Raw genomic sequence first — 19682 nt, forward strand, 5'->3', positions numbered from 1 at the left:
AGCGGACGTCATGAAAAAACTCTGCCATCTGATTGCCATTATTGCATTGAGGACGTTGAATTACAAGAATGCTCAACTCTACAAAAAAAATGTCAACGTAATCTACAAATAGAGAGATGAAACAGGATTCGACCAAACATTTATTTCCTCTGATCACTCATATATTGCTTTCATTGTTTTTTTCTTTGTTGTGCATCAACAATTTTGTTTTTAATGTTTTCTTTACATTACATTATATTTGCTTTAACAATGTTATTGTCATAATTTTAACGGGCTTCATGTATGTCACTTCTGACAATTTATAACATATGTATCGTATATTTATTTAGTTCATTTCAGAAAGGGTTGAATTTTACTTGGTCTACTGCATTATATTACGACAGGCATGGGAGGTTGGCGGAGGCAAGTGCAGGTCACCTGTTCCCCTGCCTGATTTAGCACCGCACGCCACTGCTTATTCCTAATGTAGATCTTATCCTTAGTCCAGGGACCTTCCAAAGTAGTCCCCACCCGGATATCCGAATGGGGGACTATTTTACCTCCGGAATATTTTACCTTGGGAACATCCATGGCCTTATATTGCTGTTTCTTGACATGTCTTTTTACAGTGCAGAGTTGTCAGCTCTACGCCTAACCCCCAATGTGAATGGAGGACCGCACCTGTCGTTGGTCAGCGGATCCCTCGGATCTAGCTGGGAGGATCACATTCTAGTCCACCAACCATACCCCACTTCTGCCGATTGTGGGACGCTCATAGATCCATGACAGGACAGCTCTGTATGAGGACGATTAAATAATTAACTTATTTACACCTAATTTTATTTCAGTCACAGTAATTTATGTTAATTTTTATAAGTGCTTTGAAGAAACATGAACATTTCGTACACCCCTGGAAAAAAATACCTTACTTGCCCCTCCTGGAAAAAATCCTGCGGACGTCCCATGGATGCCGCGTCACAGAACCTGAACAGCAGGGAAATTGTGTCATGTATTAAAAGTGCCCCTTGATTTTATTAAGGAAGGTCCTCTTGAAGTTTTCTTTATAAGTGTTTTACAATTCCAAACTTTTGTAAACCAATCAATCAATCAATCAATAGCCAATTCACAGACAAATTACACAATTTGTCTGTGGCCAATTTCATACCATAAAATACGAAAATTGGTTAATTAAGTTGATGTTTTAAATCCATTTTATGCACAGTAAGGCTAATCGGGACTGGACCTACAGTTTAAAGAGGGATCCGAACCACTATCTGCCTCTACGCGACGACGCTACCACTGCGCCATTGGGAAGGCGTAATGCGATGTATATATTGTGCGGAAACCGTGTACATTTTCAGTCCCGAAAGTCAAGATTTTAAAATTTCCTGTGCTAGCAAAAAAAAAAAAAACCTGACTGGTTATCCCGAATTTGTGCCACCACCCTTGTTTGTGGTGCAGTTAATTTTCAAATATATCGTTTGACCTTTGGGAACTGATACCAGGTTCACTGAAAAATCATCGGTAACCAAGTACCGTTTCACGAATTCATTACCTTATAATCCACTATTTGAATGGTTCCTGCAACTGGTGGTTCGAGCAACCCACCTATATGGTTCACGACACCTTTTTTGATTATGTTACGATCCATTTTTTTTTACTCTTAAAAAATATTATTTTACCATTAAAGACTACCCCAAAATCTCTGGGACTTAAAATGAAAAACATGGGTTCTGTAAACTGGCTCTAAAAGCAAGGAATCTACAGATCTAAACAAATTGGAAACCACCGCATTTGCTTATTTCAAAATGAGTTTGGTAATTAGTCATATCGTTATTCATTTGCGACTTTGTTCACATGGCCAGGCTCAAGGGGCCCATCCCAGGGTGCGAAATCATTTAAGACTGGTGAGGGGGAGAAAGATCTTAATCTACAAACTCCCCTCCCCCCACAAACATACATATATATTAGACGATATACATATTTATAATGTTATTAAAAGTAAAAATTAATTACTAAATTAAAAATATATTAGTATTATTACACAAATAAATTAATTTGTTACTTTTATATATATATATATATATATATATATATATATATATATATATATATATATCAGATATTATAAAATAGCAAACTATTTCTTTTACTAACTTGTTAAAGAAGTCAATAAATTATGAAATACTAGTTGAAGTGGTTTTATTATGTTGCGTGTTTATTTAGTTTTTGCTTTATGTCAATGTAAATTATTTAGATTTCATAGTTATTATTGTTTTGCATTCTTGTTTTACTGTTATTGTGTGTATTGCTGTAGATTTGTTAATGATCTCTTTAGATAGAAACAGCATTGAACACTCACAACTACACTAATTTGTGTGTTTTTCGATATTATCCTTAGTATAGTATATTTTAATTTAAAAGTAATTGCTTATCTTTTGTTTGTTGTAACTGGAACTCTCACCCCCCCCCCCCGGAAACGTTTGCTGGGGGATTTTTTAGGCCAGGGTTGTTGGTGGGGGGAAATCTCCCGTCCCCCCCAGGATTTCGCACCCTGGCCCATCCTCCCCATAAGTTCGTAATCTGCCAATGTTTCATAAGCCTGGCCGCCTTGCCCTCCCAGAGGGTCCACGGATAATGAAAGATTGAAAGAATGTTATGAACTTTGTCACGAAGTTAAAAGGAAAATAAGACTGCCAGTTACTAAATATACTGATTTAAAACTATTAACTTTTCCACGGTCCCTAGAGGGGTAAAAACTACTTTTTTCTTTTATCTTTCCTTTTTTTTTCTTTTTTTTTTTTTACTAGAGATTGTTTATATATTACAAAACTTCTTAATATAAAACCCACGTCTCCAGATCATCAATGAGGACTCTGAAATTGCAGTTCAGGGAAAGTCCCTTCCGAATTTTTGTGTCAAACTTACAAAGAGACTTTACAGAACTACCGAAGATGTTAATGCCTTTCGTAACGGCATAGTTGTGAATAAAATCGCTTTCTGATCATGTTATGTGAGGGTTTAAATAAATTGCATTTGTATCATTATGATAAAAGTCCCTGGATGAGCAACTTTACATAAATATTTGATGTGTGTATTTATGTGTTCAGTACTGAGTTAAATTCCGGGTGTCCACAACGGAAAAATATATGAACGCTATCAAAGGCAGATGAAAGATCAAATCACAGCAAATTTCACATGCAAACTTATTGTTAATCTTGAACATGCTTCGGGCATTCATATTCCTGTGGAGTTAGCGAGTTGAAAACCACATTTTCATTCTCTTTGCTATTCATAAATAAAGGAAGAACAGTAACATATCCGTAGCCGTGGCTTGTTTCATTAAGAAATAATCTTTTGTTGAGGCAAGAGGAAGAAAAATATTGCCCAGAAGCTGAAGGTCAACTATTTTCTCCAAGAAAGACTTGCAATTTTATGGCGCGATATGATGGTGCTGTGAGATAGGACACATCAAGGACTCAAGGGTGACCGTGTGAGTGACTGCAGAAGAAAACTGTTGGATTACTTTTTACGCTATATAATTAAATGTGGCAACGTGTAATTTGCATAATGGTAAAAAGCTGAAAAACAAGTCACTAAACCTGACGTCAAACTCCAAGCTTGCCTTTAAGCAATTGAAAGAAGATCATCCGACAATTTCACAAGCTTCTGAATATGCACGTTAAGTATAATGGATATTACATGTAGACTTTATGTACTATTGTATTTTTCTTATTTAGTGCCGCTTTACTTCCACTTTTGGCTAATCACAACAACGAGAATGAGCGATGTAGATGAAATTGAGGAAGGTACAGTCATGTTCAAAAAATCTGTCGCATGGATTTCTTCTAAGTCCAACGTCTTACGAAATTATGTTGGTAGCTCTGAAACAATGAAGTGTTGTGAAATATACGATCCTCCAATCAGAGTGAAGTTCGATTCGGAGGAACAGGAGGCGTGACTCACGGTCTTGTCCATAGGAAGTTCAACCAATGCAGCATTTCCAAATACGAGATAACGTCCCCATTGGTTAAATATTGTTTCAATAATGCGAATCGGCAGAAAGATTGCGCAAAAGTTTACTTTGTCGTTTTAATTGCCTTTAATCGTTTCAAATTAGTATTAAATTTTCCCAATTATAGTTCACGAGCTTAATATAATGTATTCATGTATGTGTTTGACAATCATATATCACTCATTAGAACAATTTTCACATTGTTTTCACTACGTGAGATGACATTTCATTTACATTTACGATAAAATAGTGGTTTGGGTGTAATAACAGTTTTCATTAATTAATTTAGAGATGCATTTTTATTTGTTGAGTTAATGATTAGGTTAATTCGTTATTTCTCGCGAAAAGAGGGAACCACAGCTGAAAGAAAATACACAACTTGTATTATTGAGGTCAAGAGTTCCTTTTAACATCACTTTTTGCACACATAGGCTAATCACGACTCGGGATACATTTAAATTGGAATCTGAAACATTATGCGACCTGACTGGAACTCGGAAAAGGACACACTGATTACAAGACGTCGATACATTACCACTTGGTCTGGCGAACGCCAATAATAATGAGGGGTTGTGGGAGTGGGAGAGGGGTGACGGAAAGTAGAAAATAAATAGTATTTTTGGGGGTATTTAATGTTATATTTATACACATACAAACCTAAGAAAATATTTATTTTGATACATGTGTTTGGGGGGTGGGGAAGGGGGAAAAGAGAGGGACAGAAAGATATTGGGAGAGATGGGATGAAAAGGTGATTGTGGAAAATGTTTTATTTGACGTTCAGTAATAAAAACAATCAAATCAATGATGATTATCTTATAAATACCATATTTAATGTAAATTTGTTTTAAAAATGGGGGCGGGGAGCTGTTTGTTTTACGTTCAGTGCAGGATAACAAGTGGAAACACATAGTGGTTCGTATCTCACTTTAAACTGTAGGTCCAGGCCCCATTAGCCTATCTGTGTATAACGTGGATTTAGAATTCAGTAGAAAATAACGTCGATCTAGTATTTTGGATTTTAGATGCGTTGAGACCACTAAAATTTCCAATTCTTATAATAAGAAACCTGTCCTCATATTACCATTTTGAAAGAGAGAGAGAGTTAATTGTATAATCTTTCGTTTTTAGTTTCAAAGAAGACTAATTCAAATAGTAACAATGGGATTGAATAAAGCTTACGAAAAGTTTTTGCCATCGTGGGGATTTGAACCTACGACCATTAGAGTGACAACGCAGTGCGATAACCACTACCCCACGAGTTCGTTCCTTCTTACGCCATGATTATGAGATAAGACCAATCGTTCTATATGCATTAGAAATATAATCCCCACCCGCCTCTTTATAAACAACACACCCAAACGCTCCTTTGTAGCAAATGAAATAAAGGTGGTATGAATGTCGCAAAACATTTAAGCAAAATCTACTATATTTACGACGCAATCGTTTTACATGGAGAGGCTACAGCTTCGAAAATTGAGGTTGTGACGTGGCTTCTTATAGTGGTAGGGTAGATATTCGTATGGCAAGGTTCCAGCGTGCACTAGCCAGTAATTTCCGAGAGAAAAACTTCAATTATTTTTATGATGGTAAATTGGTTCGGTGATAGGCTATCAGTATTACACGCCGAAGATTATAGGTTTGACTTCTGTTCGATTACCCCTATTATTATTATTATATAGCAACTAAGTATTGTATTTAATTAATAATTTAAAGAAATAAAAATGTTATATATATTTTTAAAAAAATAACACTCCTTTCTAATGATTTGTCAATGTTATTTTTGAAAATAATTTTTCAGAATATGTTTTTGAATTTCTCATCATTTTACTAGGATTTGCATAAAAATGATCCATGTGTCATATTCGACGAAATGTCATGTACAGCGAAAGTTATACATTTTTATTTTAGGGAGAATTATCAAGAAACGAAACAAATAAATACTATTGACATGTGAATAGTATTTATTTTACATTATTTTTTGTTCACCATGCATAGTTGTATTCTTGTAAAAAGCATGAAAAACAATATATTCTCTACATTTCGCAAAGCAAATAATATACGAATTTTCGTAATAAGTAAAATGCAATAAATAATTTTTCGGTTTAATAAGAAATAAAAATCGCAGAGTTAACCGAACGGTGAATCGAACACAGAATTTTTCAACCCATAAAATGCCTTGTAGCCTTTGCAATGAAGTGATGTAGATTCAAGTAATAAAATTTCATGCAAAATCGCACGTTATAAGATTGTTGAAATATATTAAATTAATGTGTCCATAAGTTATTATACTGTCAGCCATTTGCCACATCTCGTTACAAAATCTCAGCACATCACCATTCACTAGTTAATCGAATTGAATATTGATTCACTTCACAGTTCAATGTGCAACAATAGTTTCGACTCATATCACGTGAGATGTAAACTCAATTCAATTCTCTCATTGTATTTAACTTGTATGTTGAGCTCATGTAGAAATATCAATTATGAGCTCTAAGCTAAATTTGATGCTACAATCGCTTGATCAACTCTTGCGTCTCGCTGCCAGACATTCTACGTTCCTGTTTGCTCCAGGTCGCTTCTGCATTTCATTATCATTGTTTTTACCTCTGTTTCATTCTCATCGTCGTTATAAACCTACGTAATTTCTACTGTTTACAGTAGACAGAATCTACTGTTATCAATTGTAGTACTCTACTGTGTCTCTCGGAAATCTACTCAAAATCAATGATTTCCTACTGAACACTTTCAGTAGGCCTAATGTGTAATTACAGTTGAGGAACTACAAGAGAAATATTCTCTTCAGTACTACATGTAATATTACATGTAGTGTGTTTGAATTTGAATTTGAATTCAAAATTTTGAGTGCGTCAGCACTTAGGCTATTTTGCACCTGTCACTTTATACGGGGTCCAGCCCCTTACCAGAACTAAAATAACATAACTGTAACGTCGTGTTGTAACTAACATATTAAAATATTCTGAATTCGGTTAAAAGCTGAGGCTGTAAAGAGGCACTCAGCACCCACAAGGACCAAATACAGGACAACACAGAAAATTATACTGGCCATGGGGTCAGTCGCCAGAGCCTCGTTCGTCTGCAAACTGAAGTCCAGGGTGTACTATGTGGAAGCAACAGTTGGGTGTACTTCGTGGAAGGTCATCCCTTACACCCTTGTAGTGTGTTTAGCTCAGCATGTTAGCTGTAAATATAACTTTTTATTCCTCCTCACTAACAATTTGTTTTTATATCTATTTAAAATTTAAACCAACCTTACTTTCATGTAGTACACCCTGAACTGCATTTTGCAGACTAACGAGGCTCTGGTGACTGGACCTACTGTTAGTATAATCTTTGTAGGACTACGTGTGTGTTGTCCTTGTTTGTGCTGACTGTCTGTCGCTTTACAGGCTCAGCTTTTAACCCAGGTAAGGATATTTTAGTTTTCAGACACGCTTTTATTTTTGTCATAAGGGGCTGGACCCCGTATAGCGTGACGAGTGTAAAATACCCTAAGTTTTCAGGCACACAAATTGTAATTCAAATGTAAAAAATCTTAACATAGATGTTTCAAAACACCTATTGATCTACTGAAACCAGTACAGTAGAGAAACTGCAAGTGAAATTAATTTATTCAGTATAGTGTATAATATGTTAAGTGTAATATTTTGGCTGTAAATATTAATTTCATACCCCCTTATTATTTTTTGTATTTATATCTTTTTGAAAATCTGAACACAGTAGATGTTTCAAAACACCTATTGATCTACTGAAAACAGTAGACAAAAGTTTCATTGGAGTAAGTAGAAAAGAGTCATGAAATAATACCCAAAGAAGTCAACCATTATGAATTAATGTTACATACTTTTTTTTATTTCACTTTCCAAAACCTAGGAGCTCGAAATAATACATGGCATGCGATTTACCAGACAGTCTGCTTTTCTGTGATTGATTCGTCGTGCCCAGTCGGGGATTACTACCGTTCAAGGTAAAAGGGGAAAAGGGGAAATCCACCACAGTACCATGACGTATGAAGTAACATGTTCACAGGCATCCAATACAACTGATAAGGGTTCACCTGACCTTGGAAGTGTGGGAAACACGTTTCACGCTGGTTTCCAGAATGCTGTCGCTAAATCTGGAACTAACGGTAGAATAAGAAATAGTTTGTAACATTTAACAATGACATTTCGCATTTACAAAATATGAGATATGTAGACTTTGATTTATTTATTATAGTAGACGGTAGAGAATTACTTACCACGAAAGTCAAGTTCTAAATTGCAGACATCAAAATCTACTCCAGGTTGTAAAATACATTTGTGATAGACAGCAGATAGGTTAATAAGGTTTACAAGATTGCTAACGACTCTTAAGACAAACGTTCAACGAAGGTTATTGAGTGAGAAAATGGGAAATTGTTAAAAATATCGGCCTAGTTGAGTGATGATCGAAGGTTCGAATCTCTTATAGAACCGGCTATTTTTGGACACTAATTTTTGGTGCGTAATATATTTAATGTATTGTCGACATTTATAAGAAACAAAATATGAAAAATCTCCTCCTCCGGTGCGGTCTAAGACTCTGTGCTTTGGACTCCGACTGCAGCGGGACGGCATGGATTCGAGTCGTCCTGGGTTCTCGGCCTGTTATCTGTATAGGACCGGTGGCAACCCACCATCGTGAGGAAATTGGGGAGCTACGAGTGACTGGTGTAACCTGGTTTCAGATATCTTCTATAACGGCTGAGGGTTCGACTTGCTGACCAACGTCACCTCGCTGCCAGTTGAAGATAACTCTAGGTAGGATTGTGGAAAGGAGACTGACAGTCGGGAGATAGAACAAGGCCCTTCGAGGTTTTAAAATATGAAAACTATTACTTCCTTAAATCTAATTTCTCGTCATTGTCACGTGAGATTTCTTTTCAGTATGACTCCTGCAATACTAATTAGTTCCTAAGTAGGATAATGAGATGGACAGAGAGATATTAATTATGAGTTCACTGCTTAAAAAATAAGCATTAACACATTATTATATTCACATACCTCCTTACAAATTCCTGAGCACGTCACTAAAAATGAACCAATCTAGTGCACACTAGAGCCTTGGCTTATCGATACCTATGGGGTATCCTACAATTACAGTCAAACCACAACCTCAATTCTCGAAGCTGTAGCCTCTCCATGTAAAACGATTGCGTCGTAAATATAGTAGATTTTGCTTAAATGTTTTGTGACATTCATACCACCTTTATTTCATTTGCTACAAAGGAGCGTTTGGGTGTGTTGTTTATAAAGAGGCGGGTGGGGATTATATTTCTAATGCATATAGAACGATTGGTCTTATCTCATAATCATGGCGTAAGAAGGAACGAACTCGTGGGGTGGTGGTTATCGCACTGAGTTGTCACTCTAATGGTCGTAGGTTCAAATCTCCACGGTGGCAAAAACTTTTCGTAAGCTTTATTCATTCCCATTGTTACTATTTGAATTAGTCTTCTTTGAAACTAAAAACGAAAGATTATACAATTAACTCTCTCTCTCTTTCAAAATGGTAATATGAGGACAGGTTTCTTATTATAAGAATTGGAAATTTTAGTGGTCTCAACGCATCTAAAATCCAAAATACTAGATCGACGTTATTTTCTACTGAATTCTAAATCCACGTTATACACAGATAGGCTAATGGGGCCTGGACCTACAGTTTAAAGTGAGATACGAACCACTATGTGTTTCCACTTGTTATCCTGCACTGAACGTAAAACAAACAGCTCCCCGCCCCCATTTTTAAAACAAATTTACATTAAATATGGTATTTATAAGATAATCATCATTGATTTGATTGTTTTTATTACTGAACGTCAAATAAAACATTTTCCACAATCACCTCTTCGTCCCATCTCTCCCAATATCTTTCTGTCCCTCTCTTTTCCCCCTTCCCCACCCCCACACACATGCATCAAAATAAATATTTTCTTAGGTTTGTATGTGTATAAATATAACATTAAATACCCCCAAAAATACTATTTATTTTCTACTTTCCGTCACCCCTCTCCCACTCCCACAACCCCTCTTTATTATTGGCGTTCGCCAGACCAAGTGGTAATGTATCGACGTCTTGTAATCAGTGTGTCCTTTTCCGAGTTCCAGTCAGGTCGCATAATGTTTCTGATTCCAATTTAAATGTATCCCGAGTCGTGATTAGCCTATGTGTGCAAAAAGTGATGTTAAAAGGAACTCTTGACCTCAATAATACAAGTTGTGTATTTTCTTTCAGCTGTGGTTCCCTCTTTTCGCGAGAAATAACGAATTAACCTAATCATTAACTCAACAAATAAAAATGCATCTCTAAATTAATTAATGAAAACTGTTATTACACCCAAACCACTATTTTATCGTAAATGTAAATGAAATGTCATCTCACGTAGTGAAAACAATGTGAAAATTGTTCTAATGAGTGATATATGATTGTCAAACACATACATGAATACATTATATTAAGCTCGTGAACTATAATTGGGAAAATTTAATACTAATTTGAAACGATTAAAGGCAATTAAAACGACAAAGTAAACTTTTGCGCAATCTTTCTGCCGATTCGCATTATTGAAACAATATTTAACCAATGGGGACGTTATCTCGTATTTGGAAATGCTGCATTGGTTGAACTTTCTGTGGACAAGACCGTGAGTCACGCCTTCTGTTCCTCCGAATCGAACTTCACTCTGATTGGAGGATCGTATATTTCACAACACTTCCTTGTTTCAGAGCTACCAACATAATTTTGTAAGACGTTGGACTTAGAAAAAATCCATGCGACAGAATTTTTGAACATGACTGTACATTAAAAAAAGAACTGTCATGCCCAGGCCAACCTCGTATCAATGGATGGATACCTTGGGGTTAAAGGCGGTCGGGCGTGATGTTGATCACATCATCCCAACTATGGCCGAGATCAAGAATGTGTGGAGCTGTACAGTGGGATCCATGAGTATTACCCTGCAAATTGTCCATCACTATGTTCACGCACTTTATTTGACCTAATAAGAGCTTCAAGAATTAAAAGAAAACTCAAAACAAGCTGTTGACAACTTCTGCAACATCATACATAAAAATCCATCGCTTAAAAACATATAGGATGTAATAGAAATTTGAATGAAAATAGTCATGGACAATTTGCACGATAATACTCATGGATCCCACTGTACCTCCACATAACCCCATATGCCTTCATGGCATGTGTGCACATGCACTTTACCTTACCTTACATGCCCAGGCCGGGATTCGAACCCTGGGAACTTCGGTGTGAAGCAAGTCTTTCACACACACTTCAACGAAACATCCTAGTATTTATCTTTATCCAAATCTACTTACAGTTTGTTAAATTCAAAGAAAACTCGGACGTCACTATATATAATTTCAATATATTTTTCACTTATTGATCTACTGTCTTTTGTTTTTTCGTTGCTATGCTCAAAATGTGTATAGAAATTTATACATTGTAATTTCACATTATCAATAATTAATTATACAACTTATTAATTCAACAACGTTTTGGAACATAACAAAATAGTAATTGATAACAACATAAATATCATAATACATTTTAAACACAAAATTAAACAATAAATATAAATGAAATAAATGAACATCTTTGGGTCAGTCACAATACGCACCCCTTCCGGGTGAAAATTTTCGACTTATTTAAGTTCTGTAAATATCGAAAATTTTACATTAAGTTACAAACTTGTGAACATTGCATTTTTAAATTACAACATAATTTTTTTTTCAAACAATATTAATTGAGTTCACTATGATCTCCGTGAATCAAACTTGACTGACATATTCATTTTGTTTTAGTTGCATGCATTCAGTACATTAAACTAAAGACAATATTCTTGAATATGCAAATATCCAACATTTTTCATTGTAGAAGTGTCCGTAGTTACCTTAACCTAACTACATTCAAGAATTATTTAGGCATATTTAAGCAACTCTGTTTTCCTGTCGGCTGAACAATTAAACTTCTTTACATTAGACAAATTTTGCTTATTTACAGATTTCTTCCCATCTAGAGACATAAGTTCCACATAATTGTTCTTAACATTTTTAACTAAGTAAGGACCTAACCATAAATCCAGAAATTTGTGAATTTTCTTATTAAGAAAGCTGCTCTTCTCGTGGTTTTTAACAAGAACAATATCGTTGACTGCGATTGTGATACTCCTTCCATCCTCTTTCTTCGATTTGGTTATAGCCCTTTTCTTCATTCTTGTTTTTGCCATTAGACATTTATTCTGCCATGTCACCTTCTCCAGTTCAGATGGCCAATTAATTTGATGAAATACTGCATTCTTAACATTATCATGAAAAAACAATTCATTCGGCGTAAATCCTGTAACCTCAGATACCGAACTGTTTAAAAGTCCAATGATTACACTTAAGTGTTTAAACCACTGCTGATGATTATCCTTTGTGTATAGTCTTAGTAGCCTGATTATTTCCTTATTGTATCTCTCAATTGGGTTGGCGAAAGGTGAATACACTGATGTTGTAACATGTTTTATTCCATTCGATTCCACAAAACTCTTCCACTCAGCTGATCGAAATTGAGATCCATTGTCAGACAAAATTACTTTAGAAAGTGGATAGTGATAAAAATATTGCAGTTGGAACGTATTTATAATTTCCTTGCTTGTAGCTTTTCTCAAAGGGTAGGCCATTATAAATTTCGACATAACGTCCACTATTGTTATAATAAAGCTATAACCTTGTGATTTCGGTAAAGGTCCAATAAGGTCTATAGAAAGCATACTGTGAGGGGTTGTAGTATGTACATGCAAAATTTCTTTATCAATTTTTAAGACTGCCTGCTTAGTCTTTGCACATGTTAAGCAGTTTCTGAGATATTCCTTAATAGTATCTTTCATTTTTGGCCAATAAAAACAATCTTTGCATTTATTATGAACCTTAAAATATCCAAAATGTCCTTGCTTATCGTGAAGTCGATGTAAAATTTTAGGTACCAACTCCCTTGGAACTACCAGTTTCCACTTATCGTTTGGAAAGTGCTTCAGAAACAGAAGACCGTCATGGAATGTGTAAATCTCTTTGGATCCTTTCGGAGTATTGCCTTCCTTTAAATGCCATATAATTTCAGAACAGCATTGATCCAGTCTTTGACTCTCCTTCCAAAAGTCAACTGTGTCCTCATCAACAATATCTAGATTCAAATAATTAATGTATAATTCATTGATGAGAGGAACGCCTGTAGATAAATCAGGATACCTACTAAGAGTATCGGCAGCTTGGTTACAAGTTCCAGGTATATGATGCACGGAATAATCAAATCCTTGTAGTTTTAAGGACCATCTGTTGAGTCTCTGATTTAATGACTTCGCAGACTCCAGCCATGATAATGATTTGTGATCAGTATACAAATGAACTTTGGTTCCAGCAACATATATATAAAATTTTTCAAAAGCAAAAAGAATTGCCAAACATTCGATCTCGTGCGTACTATAAGTCACCTCATTACCGCGAAGAACTCTGCTTGCATATTGTATAATTTTGAGATCCTCTCCTGAAGTGTCGCCATTTTGCCATAAAACCGCACCGATCCCCTTCTTCGAGCCATCTACATTTATGTTGAAAGGTTTTGAAAAATCAGGTTGTGCTAAACCCTCGGGAGATATAACTAACTCACGTAACTTCTCAAATGCCTTTGAATGCAATTTCTTCCACATCCAAGGAACATCAGATTTCAGAAGTTCATAAAGAGGCTGAGCAGTTTCTGCAAATTTATTTATAAATTTTCGTCTCCAGTTGACCAAACCAAGGAATTTACGAAGAGCTCTTTTGTTATTAGGTGTCGGAAAATTTATTATTGCAGAATTCTTGCTTGAATCAACTTTAATTTGGCTTCCAGAAACTATATGGCCAAGAAAAGAAATTTCCTTACATGAAAATTTGCACTTCGAAAACTTAATTGACATATTAGCCTCCTTGAGTTTCTGAATAACAGCTTCTATATGCCTTAAATGTTCCTGCCAAGTTTTACTGAAGATCAAGAGATCATCCAAGTAGCAAACAACGTAATCATTAAATTCCCTTGTGAATATCTTATTCATTCTGTCTTGGAAAACAGAAACTGCAGACTTTATACCAAAAGGAAGATATCTAAAAAGATACTGTCTTCCACGATATGAAAAAGCAGTATAAATATATGAATCCGGACTTAACGGGATCTGAAAATATCCACAAGATAAGTCAATAGAAGAAAAATACTGCGCTCCTAAAAAGCGTTGCAACATTTCATTGATTGGTTCCACTCTAACTTGCGGACTAATAACATTCTTATTTAAATTCCTAAAATCCACAACTGGCCTCCATAGACCCCCCTGTTTCGGGACTATGTGCAAAGGATTTAAATATGGCGAAGATTCTTGGTAAATTATGCCCCAACTTTCCCATTTAGCAAGTTCTTCTTCCAAAGGTTTTCTTCTAGAAATCGGAATGGGATATGGTGCAGTAGATACAGGTATTTCTGTGTCCAATTGTATCTTATATACCTCTACATTTGCATGTCTTGGTCTATCGGAAAATTGGTTATGATACTTACATAAAAGTGAAAGTAAATCTTGTTTTTGTACTTCATTTATGTCGTTAATTTCAAAAACTTTATTGTAAATGTCGCTCTTAGAAGGCATGTATTCGATATCTGATACAGGCACATAATTTAACAATCCACAACACTTCAATTTATTTGCTTTGGATTGAGGTTCATTCTTAATCGTAGAGCTACAATATTCATCACATTTAGAGTGTAACAAATTAGAATCTTCATTATTTAATGAAGCACAAATTTCCTTACCTGAAGAACTTATTAAACTTATGTGCTGTGACCTGAGATCTACTATAGCCTTATACTTTCGTAAGAATGGAACTCCCAAAATAACATCAGCGTTAAGTTCCTTTAAAATAAAGAATTCCATAGGAAAATATTCATCATCAATTTGAAGGCTTATCGTTTTGCAACCAGCAATCTTGCACCTTTTACTTCCAACAAATCCAGACAATCTGATATCTTCAACCTTGTCTAATCTAAGATTACCAATCAATGATGTTATTTTGCACCAAACTTCGTAATTTAAAACATTTGCTTGACTTCCAGAGTCTATTATACAAGTAATAGGTAATTTACATATGAGTCCATATATGATTGGAACTTCCGTTACAGGAATAGGAACACCATCCTCATTAAAAGTCCAGTCGGGTTCATCGTCGAACCATTCTAACAGAAAGTTTATTTCAAACGTTTTGAAAGATGAACTCGCATTATTCACAACATTAATACGATATTCTTCACTAACACTATCATCAATTGAACGTTGCCTCTTAACAGGACAGCAGAGGGACTGAGGCACTTCCTTCTGCGCAACTAATTTAAAGATGCAGAGTTAGGAATTTGTTGCTGTATCGATCCTTGTACTTGATCTATTCGCGAAATATTTTGTTCACGATTTGCCATTCTTGTAGAATCAGAATTAATTTGTGATACCAAACTTGCTGCTTCAGGTTGAGAATTTAATGTATTTGAATTTGCAGGAAAACGCTGATATGGCATTGTATTATTATTAGCACTGCGATTTTCATTCATGTAATAGAATCGCGATTGATTGAGCAAATTTTCATCATTAAATTGTCCTGTAGGTGAACGAGAATTATTTTGCCTGTAATTATTTCGGAATTGTCCTCCGTTTCTAGATCTGAAGCTATTATAATTGTTTCGTGCAGTAAAATTTCCATGATGTCCATAATTATTAGAGGTTCGCCTAAAATTGTTGAAATATCGACCTCGAAGATTGTTTCCCTGCCGATTTTCGTAACCTTGATTGATAACAGCATTGGCATCTACCTCACTACTAGTTGGAGTCTGAGTACAAACACTAGTGGTCTTCGAGCGTCGAACATTAACTTGCCGCACATTTAACTTGCCTCTATTTTGTTCCGAATTCTTAAAAACCTTTGGAATATTTTCACGTTCGTTGTCTTCATTAGGAAGAACAACAAGTCCCTTTCTACTAAATTTTATTACATCTAATCTTCTTAACATGCTAGTTAGTTAATCTACTGAACGAATTTCGTGACAAGTAATGTGATTGGCAATATTATCAGGTAATTGGCTAAGTATTAACTGCACAACATCTATATCTTGAGGATTTTCAACCAAATTGCAATAACTAGAGTGAGTTTTTAAAGCAAAAGTCTCTAAACTGCCATGTACATTGGGATCGTATTTGCGATTCCTCAATACGGAGAGTTGTGATTGGATAACTTCCGAAGAAGCAAACTGATTAATGAATTCTTGTACAAACTGATCATAAGAATTAAAGTAATATTTATGAGTCCGAAACCAATAACCAGCTCTCCCAGTGAAGCATTGTTGGATACTTTGCAGTTTCATTTCTGTTGGCACTCCTACAACATTTAATATGTTATCCAGCTGCTCAATATATTCTCTCGCTGATTGTTGCTCTATCTTTCCCGATAACTTAGGCAATTGAGATAATTCACTTAATTTTAAACGTCCACTTCTTGCATTTCCTTCTCCATTGCATGTATTTCTAGTTATAGGATGATCACTTCTTCCTCTCAAACTATACGGTCGATTATAGCAAATATGATTTGCTCCGTTTAACCCTGTGTTACTACAGTTATGCAATCTCGAACCATTTACAGAAGAATGAGGATCATCGTGATTGTTCGAAACTGAACATGGTACACTTGCATCACGATAGATATTACTAACACAATCATTTTGTGGGTTAGGTTCTGATATTTGTGGGTTAAAATCACACCACATACAAGGAGAATTAACGCTTTGATCCAGATGACAATGTGGATTGTTATGTACATTACTAACATTGTCATTATTCTTAGTAAGCACAAAACTAGAAGTAGGATGTGAATTTGTACCAAACAGTTGATAGCAAGCGTTAGTGTAGTTATATTTCTCAGCACCTAACTCTCGTTTTTGGAATGGACCTTCTGAGTCGTCACTTCGGAATTTCTTTACAGAAGTTTCTTCAGAGCTAGATCTTACAGATTTATTATACTTGTGCTTCCAACGGACATGTTTACGAGCACGAGTGTTAGTAACATTCTTCTTACCGGAAACTGTCCTAGAAGAATCATCTGATACATCACTAGACGAAGTACTGAGTACAACATCACACTGAGTTTTTCCATTCCTACATGTATTAGATTCTGTATTATCCACAACAATTGATTTTGTTCTACTATTACTATTTGTAACAACAGAATTATGAGCAGAGGAATTATGTGTAAGGGCTACGCTACCTTCATCATTGTCGTTAACCTTGGCTGTTAAATCCTTGCCATCAGCTTGAAGCTTTTTGATATTTTGTTCTATACCTTCAATATGGGAATGAAACTGTTGGAACCTTTCTGTACAATGAGAAATATGCTTATGTACATCAGCATTAACATCGCTTTTACTTTCTAAAATAGTGACTCTAGATATAAGATCAACTATATTAGCAGAGCATTCATTACAATTTGAATTGAGATTATCTAAACGTTGGTCATAATCAAGAACGTGTTCTTTCAATGATAATTGTACATTTTCAAATTCAGATAGTTTGACATCAACATTACGACATTTATTATCAAACACAGATTCAAGACTTGTAGTTGATTGTAAACACGCTGTACTAACCGCATCTATTTTGTTCTTAAATTCAGACATTAAAATATTGAGCCGATTGTTAACATGACTAATATCATGATTAACAGCTTCAAATTTGACATCAAGCTGTGAAGATAACTGTGTATGTGCACTAGATAATTCAGCTTGTTTTAAAGATATAACGTCAAGTTTAACCTGAATATTTTCATTAGACAGATTTAATTCTGATCTGAGTTCCTGATTAGACTGTTCAAACTGAGTCTTAAGTTCCTGATTAGACTGTTTGAGATCCTGATTAGACTGTTTAAGTTCCTGATTAGACTGTTCAAACTGAGTCTTAAGTTCCTGACTAGAATTTACAACAGCTAATTGTATGCTTCTAATGCTGTTTAGTATGTCATTTAAATTAGGATTTATACTTTCCAAATACACTGGCAATTGGTAAGGATCGTAACTGGAATCACATTTGTTACAACAATATTTTTCCTTAGTGGTAGAATAAATTGTCCAATGTGTGACGGAAAGCTTCAAACATGAAACATGATACCATGAACGGCAATCCAAACATTGCACATACCTCAGGTCATTATCGAGCTCATCACAACACGTCACTCCTTCAATCTTACCTGACTGTACATCACAAATGTCACCATCGCGAGAATTACTATTATTTAAGTATAGGTTCCTTCAAAAGCAACATTAGATTTTAGCCTACGTGAATGTCTAGGCTTCGTTTCTTTAGATTTATCTGCCATGATTTCACAGAATAATAATAAACGTAAGAAATAAAATACTTAGGGTCGCCAATTTTGTCTTCGCAACATGTTCAACAAATTGCAACTCGAAGACAAAATAAAATTTAAAAGTCTATAACTACCATTGCGCAAACCTAAAACCACGCATCAGAAGATTGTCCTTTTTTTCTTGAATCCTGGCTGTAGGCGCCAAATTATTGAAGCAAGTCTTTCACACACACTTCAACGAAACATCCTAGTATTTATCTTTATCCAAGTCTACTTACAGTTTGTTAAATTCAAAGAAAACTCGGACGTCACTATATATAATTTCAATATATTTTTCACTTATTGATCTACTGTCTTTTGTTTTTTTCGTTGCTATGCTCAAAATGTGTATAGAAATTTATACATTGTAATTTCACATTATCAATAATTAATTATACAACTTATTAATTCAACAACGTTTTGGAACATAACAAAATAGTAATTGATAACAACATAAATATCATAATGCATTTTAAACACAAAATTAAACAATAAATATAAATGAAATAAATGAACATCTTTGGGTCAGTCACAGGTGTCGAGATCGAAAGTCGATTTAACGACAAATGATTTCTCCAGGGATCATAAGAAGTGTTCATTTTCCTGGTATATCCAAAGATATATAATAATAATAAATTGGTAATAAATGATAATTTTTATTAGTTTATAATAATTATTATTTATTTCAATTTTTTCAATTTTATATTAAATTGTCTAACCCCGTACCCCTTCGCTGGCAACATGTATGATTGAAGCTAATATAGGGGAAGGAAGAGTAAAGTGACCACTCTGGGGTTTGATGAATTCTTATCATACCTTTTTAATCAGCAAAGTTATAGATACATAGACCAATAGTAAGTATAATAACTTTACTTCCAATTTCTATTTTTTTTAAAATTCTTGTTGTTTAGAAATGTACACGTTACTTTTTTTTAAAAAAAAAAGTACGAAGTGGCCACTTTGCCCGCCTAGGTTGGGTAAAATGGCCAGCCCCTTCCCATTTTACCTGCATAGGTAAATGAACAAATCAGTATTATGTTTTTTTTAAGTATTATCTTAAGTATGAAATCTTTACAAGATAAAGTAAATAGTAATTCGTAATCAATAGTCTATCAATAAAGGATTAGGCGCAGGCCTATTTGCAAAATTCGCACTCAAACTCATCATCTTCTTCGTCACAACCGGCGCACTCTTCA

Source organism: Lepisma saccharinum, chromosome 16 (assembly GCF_977018435.1).
Source record: "Lepisma saccharinum chromosome 16, izLepSacc3.1, whole genome shotgun sequence".
NCBI lineage: Eukaryota > Metazoa > Arthropoda > Insecta > Zygentoma > Lepismatidae > Lepisma > Lepisma saccharinum.